The sequence below is a fragment of the Felis catus genome, chromosome C1, assembly GCF_018350175.1.
Source record: "Felis catus isolate Fca126 chromosome C1, F.catus_Fca126_mat1.0, whole genome shotgun sequence".
NCBI classification, from domain to species: domain Eukaryota; kingdom Metazoa; phylum Chordata; class Mammalia; order Carnivora; family Felidae; genus Felis; species Felis catus.
Genome location: NC_058375.1, coordinates 159,379,150 through 159,392,399, shown reverse-complemented (window position 1 = coordinate 159,392,399; position 13,250 = coordinate 159,379,150). Strand labels below are relative to the sequence as shown.

At 40.0% G+C, this 13,250-nt stretch overlaps 1 long non-coding RNA gene across 1 annotated transcript in view; it reads left to right on the top strand.

Annotated features, from left to right (window-relative positions):
* The window catches only part of LOC109502724, a 28,964-nt gene that overhangs the window by 921 nt on the left and 14,793 nt on the right, over window positions 1–13,250 (top strand). Inside the window, exon 2 of the long non-coding RNA XR_006583271.1 lies at window positions 12,972–13,119. This is a non-coding gene — a long non-coding RNA (uncharacterized LOC109502724). The remainder of the gene's footprint in view (window positions 1–12,971; window positions 13,120–13,250) is intronic.

The window sequence follows — 13,250 nt, the reverse complement described above, 5'->3', positions numbered from 1 at the left end:
TTAATGACCTTGGTCGTTAAATTTTCTCCACGTGGGGGAGTGGTTAGACAGCTCTGGCTTCCACCTTCGGCCTGAAGGTCTTCAAGTGCAAAATGGGGATAATAACACTACTTGCCCTGGTAGCTCAGAATATGAAATGAGAGAAAAGTCCCTGATACAGTCTGGCACATGACAATTGATCGATAACTCTTAGCTATTATTACTTCTACTATAATATTATATGTATGAATAAAAGTACCTATTTCCAGGATAGCTGTGAAATGATTAAAGATCATTTAGGTAAAGTGCCTGTTTGAACCAATGGTAGTTATCTTATTTCTCTCTGATGAAAAAAATATCACATTTCATCTTTGAGTAACTTTAGAAGTAATTCACCTCCCTTTATAACCTTTGTGCAAAAGTTATTATTGGTGTAATACTCAAAAGTAGAGCACAATTTAGTTCTGGCTCCTGAATTTAGGTCACTGAATAAATTACCCAAAGTATCTATGTAGTGAGGATTTCTTCTAACAAAGTGAAGGGGCCAAGTACTCATGCAGATACTGAATTACCCCATAACAACTATCTCTTATTAAACTCCATGGTTTTAATGGATAAACTTTTAATACAGATCTGAATGCTAGCAGAACATCATAAAAATGTTTAACATTTGGTGTTTTTTTGATTACGAAAAAGTAATACGTGTTCATGATAGAAAATTTGCAACATACAGAGAAACACAAAGAAAAAATAAAAACCATTTCAGTCAGTAACTTCTTTTTTCCTTCTAGTCTTTCCATGTGCATATATTTATAAAGTTTGTATTAAATGTATACATCGTTAGCATCTCTTTTTGCTTAACATTCTCTCCAATGTCTTAACACTTCCCCAATGTCTTTAAAAAGTCTTCAAAACATTGTTAATGGCCATATAATGTTATATAACATGTATAAACCACAATTTATTCATAATTTAGTCAATCAGTCTCCAATATGGAAATTTCCAACTTTTCTCCTGTAATTCTTTCAAGAACATTTATTGAGTGCTTACTGTATATTAGGCACTATCCAACCGTAAAACTAAAGTAGTGGGCAGTAATTATGAAAACAAGGTTTTGATGAACATCTTTGTAAGTAAATCTTTGATAGCATCTTTCATTCTTAGACTAAATTCCTAGGACGATGAAAACAGAACTTCAAAAAGCATTTTCCCAGCTTCAAAGGCAGACTTAAGAAATAAAATTCTGAACTGTAAAATATTAACTTTTTGGAAAATTACCAACAACAGAATTAATATTTATTTTGTGCAAAGTGTGAACTTACCCAGGAGATGCTTTCTCCTTAGTGAGTGTGAAACATCAAGGGTATTTGAAGTGTATTGACTTTGGCTTTTACCTCTAATTCTTTCCAGGATTTGCAGGTTTTCACAATAGGGTGAGATTGTTTGAAGTATATGCAAATTGCCCTACTTCCTCCCTTCACAGTTAACCTGTTAACTATTTTATTTCCAGCTTTCCTCTTGTAAACATAAGACTTTTCTACATTTCTTTCATTTACTTTCCTGTGTGAAACATTTTGTATCTTCACGCTTTTTAACCTGAAGGGAGATTTCTTTCTTCTAAACCCAAGTTATAGAATGTACTGTATTGTAATATAAGACACTAGACCCAACACATCCCGTAGTTAATTTTGGTCAAGAAGCATCACGTAAATTAACCAGTGTATTTAGGGCATTTCATAATACGGATTAAAAGCAATAACCACTCCCAACACACATACACATACACACACACATAAACACACACATACACATCCCTTACTGTTCTCTGACAATTAAATGTTCATATATAAGGTTGAACCACATGAAGTGACAATTTGTGGATTAAAAACGATCAAATAATGACCTTCATATGGCCATTGGTTCCATCTATGTAATATTTCATTAACTAGTTTATAATTTGTTCAGCTTTCTCCAAATATTGAGCTTCCTGGTTATCATACTGAGGATATCCTTTATTATTGCACAAGAATTGTGTTTATTTGACTTTTGTAAATACTGGAATCTAGTCAGGAGAGTGCCATAAAATGTTTGTCTGTTATTGCAGAGACAGCAGAGGGAGCCTGGAGCCAAAACATTATTTTAGGCCTCATGTAAATGATGATTGTCTTCCGATTCTTGATGTGTGGATGAATTTAAATACTAGTATGTATATACATGAAAGAGCAATTTAAAAAAAAGTTGGTTGTACTTAATCACTTTTTTTAAAGTTTATTTATTTTGAGAAAGAGAGCAGGAGGGGCAGAGAGAGAAGGAAAGATAGAGAGTCCCAAGCAGGCTCTGCAAAGAGCTCGAACTCATGACATGAGCAGAAACCAAGAGTTGGACACTTAACTGACTGAGCCGCCCAGGTGCCCCAATAACCACTTTAAAAGATGGGCAGGGGAAGGTTGGTTGCCGGTCAGGCTAGACCTCATCAGGGTTCACACTGGAATCCCATTGCTTTCTGCTCTGCTCTGAGTGATGCTGGAGATTGCACACTGCCACCCTGACATATCTGTTCTCGACAATTTTTCCCTTTCAATCCATGATTAGATCACCCATGTCTGTGAGGATTATGTCATGATTATTTCATCAGAACCTGAAAATATGTTACCATCTCCAACTGTATGTCTTAATTTAAAGTGATTGTAGTTTAGTTGATTGCTTCCTCCAGACATGTAAAAAGGCACTTTGATCCTGTCCTCAATCATATCCTTCTAGAAAGATTTCTAATAAATTACCAGTCCTTTTACAGAGCAGGACATTTCGTTAATGTCAATTAAAGGCATTGTCTCTTGCTGACCTATCCTCAACCATCTTTATCCTCTGTCCTATCTTTTGTTAATTCTCTCCCCCATGGTGTTATAAAGGGGTCCCCAAGGTAGTTGGTGGTGTCACCACGATTCTTCACTGTAGATAGTCTAGGGACTCTTCCAAGTCCCCAAGGTAACATGACTCCTTAAATATAGAGATAAGATGGAGAAGAACTTCTCTATTGTAAAATCTAACAGAAATACACAGAACGTAGAATCAGTTTGCTCTGGCAAGGTGTTCTAAGGGGAGAGGTGCTAAGAAGAAATTCTTCTGCCATGTTAATAACATACAGAATAAAAAGAATTTCCTTGGGGGAAATTAATTTGTTAAACTGTTAGATAGGTTTTTTTTTGTTTGTTTGCTTGTTTGTTTGTTTTGCTTAATGTAGGACACCTTGGGGCTTTAATATGCTAATGTGGTTTGTCAGACTCTCAGAGGGAGATTTTAAATGTACAGCTTTTCTCAAAGTATTTGACAAGGGAATTTCACTTCTTTTCTTAGCGCCATTTGGGAACTCTTGGATCACTAGATACTTCCTCTGTGATTTGAAAATAACTCCAAGTGAGAAAAATCGCCTGCCCCACCTCAACTTTTTTTTTTTTTTTCAAATAGGATCCATGCCAAATGTGGAGCTTGAACTCACAGCCCTGAGGTCAAGAGTTGTATGCTCCACCATCTAAATCAGCCAGGAGCCCCTTATCTCTCTGCGATTTAATCCGGAATCAGCTCATATAAAAACTGTAATGGAAAAAACAAATGTGGGAATTTTAACCAACTGTATATTAAAATGAAGGGCGGTATTGTAAAAACTAAATACATATAAGATTTTTCATGAAAGTTAGAAAAGCAAATGTTGGGGGAAAAAATCCCTTTAGAGTATAACCTTTCATTGTTGTTTTTATTCTTTTTTAAAGTTTATTCTGAGAGAGAGTGTGTGAGTGGGGGAGAGGCAGGGAGAGAGGGAGGAAAAGAGAATTCCAAAAGAGAATTCTCCAAAAGAGAATTCCACTGACTCTGTCAGTGCAGAGTCCAATGCAGGGCTTGAACTCATGAACCAAGAGATCATAACCTGAGCTCAAGTCAGTCGCTTAACCGACAGAACCACCTAGATGCTCCCATTGTCGTTGTTGTTCTTTAAACTACATTTCCCCCTTGATTAAGAAACAAGCTCAAGTCAAACAGCCTAAAACAAAACAAAACCAAATCAAAACCCCAAACAGTTGACATTTAAAGTATTCTCTTTTTCCCTTCTCTCTGCTGGGATTCTCTTTACATATCAATACCCATATTCTAATGTTCAGTCTTTGCTCTAAATGCTGGCCTTACCACCCTGCTGAAAATGCTCTGGCAAATGGTGTCAGGGTCAATGGGGTGCCTTCCTGGGTCTTGTCTTACTAGAGCTCTCTGCTGCATGGGACACAGTTACTTCTCACCCCTTTTTGAAATACTATTCTTTTAGCTTTCACACACCTCTTCTTCCCAGTTCTGCTAATTCATGGGCCTCTCTTTGTGGTGTTTCTGCCTGTGTGTACCCTCTACAATCTTAGTGTTCCCCAAGATCCCCTCCCCATGCCATACTGCACAGCCTCCCTGTGGATGTCGTTTATGCTTCTGGCTGTATCATCTACATGCTGACTAGCCCTAAACCTTCCACTGAGCTCCAAGCTCAGATCATGTAACTATGTGCTGGACATATCATCCAGCCACGTACTGAGACATCCCTTATGCACCTCAAACTCTACCTGTCTAAAACTGAACTTACCAATTTTCCCTCTGCCCCAAATGTCACACTGAGTTTCCACGACCTTGATGTCATTAAATCCAACAGGCATTTTCACCTCATCTGATTTGAACTTTCAGCCATATTTGATACTGTTGGCATTCCCTCATTCATGAAACACTCCTTGATTTCTGTGGGTCTATTGCTTGTTGCTGTGACACTATACCTTTCTGATTTTCTCCCCTTCTCTCTTTCACTTTTTTGGGGGGTCAGGAAACCATCTTCTGTTTCTTTGTCCAATATTTAAATATTGGAATTTCTCCACCACTAGGCTCCTGCATCAGTGGTCAATTGCTGCACAGCAAACTATCTGAGAACTTAGCGGCTTAAAAATAGAAAATATTTTTTTTAAATATCAAAAAAAATGGGGGGCCTGGTTGACTCAGTCAGTTACGCATCCAACTTCAGCTCAGGTCATGATCTCGTGGTTCGTGGGTTCAAACCCCGTGTGCTGACAGCTCAGAGCCTGGAGCCTGCTTCAAATTCTGTGTCTCCTTCTTTCTCTGCCCCTCCCCAGCTCACAATGTGTGTGTGTCTCTCTCTCAAAAATAAATAAACATTAAAAAAAATTAAAAATCCAGAAAAACCCCAAAATCATAGCAAATATTTTATTTGTTCATGATTCTGTGGGTCAGCAAGTTGGGTTTGGCTTGGCTAAGTGATCATGACCTTCAACCCATCTGCTGCTCTTACCTATGGGTGCTCATGCAGCTATGGTCATCTAATGGTAAAACTGGGGACTGGATAATCCAAAATGACCTTATTCACATGTACGGTGGTTAGTGATGGCTTTTGGCTGGACCTCCCTCTCATTGTCCGTTATCCTCAAGAAGGCTAGTCTGGGCTTCTTATGTGGTAGTCTCAAAGTCAAGAGCAGAAACTGCAAGCCTCTTGATAGCTCGGCTCAGATTCCTACACTGTTTTCACTATATTCTATTGGTCAAAGTAAATGGGAGACAAAATCACTTTGCAATGAATCATGCAAACCAGGATGAGAGGAGCATATGGCCATTTTTTATAGTATCCTACCACCCCTGTCCCTTCTTATTCTGTGTTCACTTCCTAACAGATTTTATCCATTCATTTACCTTGTTGTCCTTTGATATACCATCAAACTCCCTAATTTATGTCTCCTTCTCAGACATCACTTCGAAACTCATACAGCATGTGCCTCTTTGACATCTTCATTTGGATATATCAGTGATACTTCGAGCTCAGTAGCTTTAAAACTACAGAAATAGTCTTCTACCAAAAATGCCCTCTCCCAGTGTTCCCTATCTTAGTAGTGAGTATAGCCATTAGCAAGAAGCCTGGGCAAATTCCTCTTTTTTATTCCTCATTTCCATTCCATAACCCAGTCATGTCAATTTTCCATCCTGAACAACTCTCCACACCATGTCCTTCTTTCCATTTCCACCATCTACCACTTTGGACCAAGCTACCGGCACCCTTGGATTACTGCAACATTGCCCTGCGGTTAGTACATTCATTCTTGTCTCCACCAAATCCATTCTCTAAGAGCCAGAGTGATCTTTTAAAATGTAATTTGAGGGGCACCCGGGTGGCTCAGTCGGTTAAGTGTCCGACTTCGGCTCAGGTCATGATCTCACGGTTCGTGGGTTTGAGACCCACGTCGGGCTCTGTGCTGAATGCTTGCTCAGAGCCTGGAGCCTGCTTTGGATTCTGTGTCTCCTTCTCCCTCTGCCCCTCCCCTGCTCACTGTCTCACTCTCTCAAAAATAAATATAATTAAAAAAAATTAAAATGTAATTTGAGAACTTTTTTTCAAAATGACAAACTATGCACATCATATGTTTATCACCTACCTCTTTCCCTCAGGACCCTTACTAAGATAAAATAAGAATAAAAAAGGTCTAAATCCACAGCAAAGAGGATGGGGGTGGAGAGGTGACATCATATAGACTGGTTGGTCTTAGAGAGTATGATGTGTCAGGAGCTAAAGTCTATATAAAAATGTATTCTTGCAGAATCTAGTAGTGCACTGTGATTACTTTTCTCTTTCTTTCTTTCTTTCTTTCTTTCTTTCTTTCTTTCTTTCTTTCTTTCTTTCTTCCTGGCCTCCTGGTTGGTTTTGTTTGTTTGTTTGTTTGTTTGTTTTGTCCTGTTGGTCACTGTATCACATCTTTAGATTCTCAAGACTACTTGCTTGGTTAAATCTACAACCCCAGTTAAATCCAGTTCTCTGCCTTCTTCATGCCTGTATCAGTCCAACAGACTGCAGCTAATGGAAAACACATGACTAATTTCATTTTAAATTCATTACGGTTAACCTCCAGGGGGTCCTCAGTGCTGCCCTACCATCCTGCCACATGTCCTTAGTCCATCTGCTCTCCCTCTCCTACACCAGTGGTCTTCAAACTGCAGTTGCTTTCCAAGAAGAAAAGAGTTTAAGGAAATCAGCTACAGGATCCTCAACATCTGCATGGACTCTTTCCTGTTTCTGCTTTTCCTCTCACTTTACAAAAGAAAGGCATAGCTCTCACCCATCTCAAAGCTCAGAGGTGGCCCTGTGGTGTAAATACTCCGGGGTTAAGCCAAAGGGCGATTCATTTTCGTGATGGATCCAGACAACATCAACAGTTTAGATTTCCCATCTTTCTCTGTTCTATGTGTATTTCAGTTAAAGCGGAGCAGCGTTGGAAATAGCGTATCTTGAAATGTTGAAATGTTTTCAGTTGTGAGACGTTGTAGAGTAGGGTTGTGAGAGTGATGGAGACAGTCTTTGTGGAAAGACTTGGATTCCTCCATTCCCAGGCTGTCAGGAACACAGAGCATTCTTGTGGGGAGAGTCCACGGGAGCAAAGATCGGTGAAAAACAATAAACACTAAAAGTGGCTTTTTAAATGTATTTAAACACTGGCAAATCTTTTTAGCTATTCCTAATATTCATCCTTAGGGCCACGTCATTAGTTAGAAAGGATTTTGAACAGCAGATCACTGTAAATTAATCGCATAGATTCTTTTCGGTGTGACTGGCAGGATTTCTGGGACTCCTGAGTTTTAAAAGACACATTAGATAAAAGCTACAGATAAAGCTTTCATGTGATTTCTTTCAGATTAGGGTGTACATTATTAAATAACGTAGTTAGTACCCACTTTATTAAATCATATGATGAAATATTTATTTCAGTTACAATTAATCCTCATCTTATAAAATGTTAAATATTGTCTACCACCTATTTAAAATAATGGTTACTAGCTTCAGTTTCGTTTTGTTTTCAGCGGGCTACAGATTTCGATTTCATTAAATAAACAGAAAATGTGATTATGAGGTCTAAAGAAGCTAATGAAGTTCTTTCTAATTTTTATTTGAAATCTTTATCAAACGACTCTCAAAAGCAGAATGCTAGAGATCAATATATGCTCATAAACATAAATACTACAATAAATACATAAATAAATAATAATAGGACTAGTTAACAATGGCATTTAGAAGTAATTAATAGTAGGACTAATTAAATAATATGTGTGAGAAAAACGTAACATTTTAATAGTTTACTTCTTGTCCTAGATATAGTGATTTATTTGATCTCTTTTTAAACTTTATATTGGATATTTAAATTTTATAGGCTATTTTGCTATGTATTCTTAAGGTGGTTTTAAATTTTTTTTTTCAACGTTTATTTATTTTTGGGACAGAGAGAGACAGAGCATGAACGGGGGAGGGGCAGAGAGAGAGGGAGACACAGAATCGGAAACAGGCTCCAGGCTGCGAGCCATCAGCCCAGAGCCTGACACAGGGCTCGAACTCACTGACCGCAAGATTGTGACCTGGCTGAAGTCGGACGCTTAACCGACTGCGCCACCCTGGCGCCCCTCTTAAGGTGGTTTTAAAAGATAACATAAATACAGTAGCATGAAACGAATGTTACTTATATTTAATAAAAAATAACAATGATTTTTTTTTCTGTCTTCTGATATAAGTAGGTTATTTTATTTTCTTTTAATTTTTTTAATGTTTATTTTTGAGCGAGAGAGAGAGACAGAGAGCAATCAGGAGAGGAGCAGAGACAGAGAGGGAGACACAGAATCTGAAGCAAGCTCCAGGCTCTGAGCTGTTAGCCTGGAACCCCAAAGCAGGGCTCGAACCCACAAACCATGAGATCATGACCTAAGTGGAAGTCAGAAACTTAACTGACTGAGCCACCCAGGTGTCCCATAAGTATGTTGTTTTAAGTCTTTGTTTCCTTTGCCAATAACATTTCTCTGAACTGCCTGCAGCCTTTAAGACATGGGGGGGGGGTGTTCTTTTATGTAGTGGTAAAACTGAATACAGTCAAATGTAAATTAACATTGACTTGCAGCTCTGCCATTATTAAGTCTACATTAGAGAAGTTTATAGACTGAATAGAATTTGCCAGGATTTACATTTGCACTCTCTGCTGAATATGCAAATAGATGAGCAAGGTCTAGTTTTTATTTGAGCAAGGTATCAACAATCTTTTGTTTTCTGTTTTCTACACTTTTCTTAAAATCTTCATAGAAACCAGGAAAATGTTTTGAGACTCCATTTTTCACATTAAAATACCTAAGACAGTGGTGGGGGGAGCCTGGGTGGCCCAGTGGGTGCAGAGAGCTGCTTCGGATCCTCTGTCCCCCTCTCTCTGCCCCTCCCCCACTTGTGCAGGAGCTCTCTCTCTCTCTTTCAAAATTAAACATTCAAATAAATAAAATAAGTACAATACCTAAGAAGGGGTAAACATTTTTTTTGTTGTTGTTGCTGTAATTCAATGCATTACTTAACATATTAAGGAAAGTACATTCATGGGTAAGATCTGACAGAATGAGCTCTACAGTGTAAGGGGTCATTCTGGGTTGAATAGTGTCCCCCGCAAAACTAGGTCCATCTGAAACCTGTGAATGTGACCTTATTTGAGAATAGGGTCTTTGCAGATGTAATCAAGTCAGGATGAGGTCATATTGGATTAGCATGGGCCCATGTCCTTTAAGAAGAGGGAAATTTCGTTGGACACTGTGGGGGGGTGTGGTAGGTGGGCAGTGGGGAGGGGAATAACCATGGGAAGATGAAGGCAGAAACTGGAACAATGGAGCTACAAGCCAAGGAATGCCAAGGATTGGCAGAGCCACCAGAAACTGGGAGACAGGCACCAAACAGATTCCTCTTAGAGCCTCAGAGGGAGCCCGGCCCTGCTGACACCTTCTTTTCAGACATCTAGTCCCCAGAACCGTGAGGGGCTACAATTTGTTTGTTGTTTTATGCCACCTGATTTGTGGTACTGTCTAGCCCTGGCAACCCAATACAGAGGCCAACAGATCTGTTCTCAGATTGCCCCACAGGACATTTTAGTTCCAGCCCATGAATCAGTAAATATAACTTTACTCAGGTCCACAGAGCCAGAAGGGGGATGATCAAATAATGTGTGTTCATTCATGTGGTATGCCCAAACTAATTCTGTGGTCACTGTTTTCAGCTGAGCATTGGTACCTTTGGGGGACAAACATTTGATTAATTCAGTGTTTCCTTGTCTAATACCAGACTTGTGAGATTCAGTCCCCGCATGTGTTTTCACAGTCTCCTCCTCAGTCTTGCCCAACCTAAGATTATTTTCTGCATATTGTACAGCATGCTCTGTTCAGGCTATTTACTGCCCTAGTCCAGTTGTGTGTGTCTTTCCTTCCGTCGTAAAATCACACAGTTAACCTCCCTTTCAGTGATATCTCGACCATGCTTGTGATATTTCAGGTGTTCCCGTTTTCATGATCTGAACTTCTAGAAAACACTGTCACACTATTCACAGTTTTAAAAATTAACCTAGCGCTATCTCTGTAGTAGGAGGCTGACTCCATTTTTGTAGCCTCATCCCTTCTGTATCCCCACCCTGCCCTACATCTGGGCAAGCTGCCACGAAAGCCTGTTCTCTCTTTTGGTGCTACTGGGAGGTTGAAACCACACAACCTGTACCCACACTGGGAACCCTCATCCCACCCACACTCCCTCACCGCAATAGAAACTCCAAGCCCATCCGTCTCCTTTCCCTGCTCTCTCAAAGCACCCGGGCTGGCTGGAGATGTCCGCCCTGCTCTTCCCAGATGCTTCAATGATATAAATAAATTAACTTTTCCATAGCCTCTTGGTGTGTGCATCAATCTCAACATTTAAACCAAATTTTGGGTGGGGATCTATCCTGATTATCCAAGGTGGCCAAAATAATCTTAATACAAAGCGCAACAGTTAATCCACAGGCCAAGTCAAACATGGACTGTTAATACCATGATCACAAAGCACTTGAGTTGTACACTTAACTTGTACCACTCGAAAGGACATAACAACAGGTGATCCGTTATTGTGAACTAAAAATCATGGTTGCCAGCATTAGTGGTCAAGAGAAAAATCAGTGATAGCAACAGCTACAGGCAGATAGTTTATGCCATGTTCATTTGGCACTAAAAACAGTGCTGCCTTCAGTCCCAATTTCTTTGGCTGCAAAGCCTGCACCCATCACCGGAGCTCACAATTTGGGAGGGGTGCCCCAGGAAAGGAAAGGTTTTAGGACTTTCAGTGATAAAACCAGGATAGTTTCGATGAGAAATCTGCTGAGCTCTCTCTGAATCTTGACCCACAGAAGCCATCAGCCATGGCAGTTTTGCGGTGATTTGCTATGCAGTAATAGACAACTAAAACAGCAACCCAACCCAGCTAAGGTTGGGTCCCTGGTCTTTTCCCTCAAAGCCTGCTCTTCTCATTGTCTTCCTCATCTTGTGAGGGGACAACACCACTCTTGTGGTTGCTCAGGTCAAAAACCATATGGTCATTCTTCACTCCATTTTTTTTCTCCCATATCCAACCATTCACCAATTATGTTGGTTCTGCCTTCAACATATATCCAGATTCTGACCACTTCTCATCCTTTTCACTGCTACCACACTCTACTTCAAGCCACCATCATCACTTTCATAGATTATTTCAATCTTCTCCTAGCTAGGTTTCCTGCTTCATCCCTTGCCCCCATTCAGTCTCTTCTCAACACAATATCAAGAGTGATCTTGTCACTCCGCTGCTCAAAACCCTCTCAAGGTGTCCCATCTCTCCTACAACAAAAGCCAGCATCCTCACTAGGACTTACATGGCCCTACACAATCTGCTCCCTATTTCTTCTCTTTCCTTAGTTCCCTGTACATTTCCCCCTTGATCAATCCAGCCACATGAGCTTCTTTGCTGTCATTCCTGCAAGATAAGCACACTCTTGCCTTAGGGCTCTTGTACTTGCTATTCCTTTTGCTTCAAATGCTGTTCCCTTTGCCAAGATGGCCATTTATCTTTCTCCCTCACTTCCATAAGGTTGCCTTCTGAGTGCAGCCTTCCCTGCCCAGCCTACCTAAAATTTCAGCCACTTAGCCTGACTCTTCCTATTCTTCCTTGCTTTATTTTCTTCCTAGTAGTTAGCCACCAACAATATATTTTACATATTTATCTTATTCTTTGTCTCTGCACTGAAATTTGAGCTCTGCAAGGAAAAGGATTTGTCTGTTTTGTTCATGGTTTTATCCCTAGAGCCCACAGAACAGTGCCTGAAACACAGCAAACTCTCAGCAAACATTTATTGTTCAGCAGACAGTCATCATAGCATAGGCACTGTATATTGCACTTCAAATTTAGAATCACTACTTAGGGAAATAACAGGACAATCATGATTAGAGAAGAGGATGCCAATGCTGTCAATCTTAAGCATGTGAAAGTATGATGCAGAGGTTTGGAGTGAAAGGGAGAGAAGTAAAAGAAGGAAAGGGATACCAGTGTCTTCATCCTGCAAAATGCCAGAGACGAGAGATCCTATCTCAGGTGGTTGCAAAAAGAAGTAAAGTTATAAGCACAAAGCTGAAAGTTACAAGCATAGTTAATAGAACTAAGAATGAGTTAACTATAGGAACATGGGAGAAAGATGTGAGTGATGGTGTTAAGTCATAGCTGTAAATCAATAGATAAGATTGGCAATATCTGTCTTAGCCTAATTTTCCTAGAAAACAGCCTGAGGCAAAGCTTAAAGGCTAATGCTTTATTAGGATGTGTCATCCCAGCTCTGCAAGACTTAGGGAAATGGAAGAAGCAGGAAAGGACTGGCAGCAGATAAGAGACGTTGCTTTACTGCACTGGCTATTGCTTCATGAAGTACCACGAATAAACATAGCTGGTTCCTCAGCAGGTGACCACTCAGTCACAAAGGGCCTCTTTGGACAGAATGTGTGGAAATATTTTGCCTGGAACAATCCATCAGAGGGAGAAAAGAAGAGAAAATATATCTGCAATCTGCCTTTGTTTTCTATCTTCCATTGGTCATAATGTGCTGCCTGGAGAGTTAACTACCCTCATCCCCATGCAGGTTGTGTCACTGAACCTCCTTGGTCCCACTGGGGAAGCCAGATCTGGGCATGTGGCCTGAAGACCTCCTGTGGTAGAACCGGAAGCTCAGGCTTAGTTGTCACTGCTGGGATCGCCTGGGCAGGACAAGCTGTGAGCCTGGGAGAAAGGTGAGCCCAAGAAATCTAAGCAAGCACATGTGATTGTTGAGTATGCTGTCCCCAACTCAATAAATCAAGAAATAGAGATATAAGCATATATTCATATATAAAGATAAGAAAACTGTCAGAAGAATAACAAC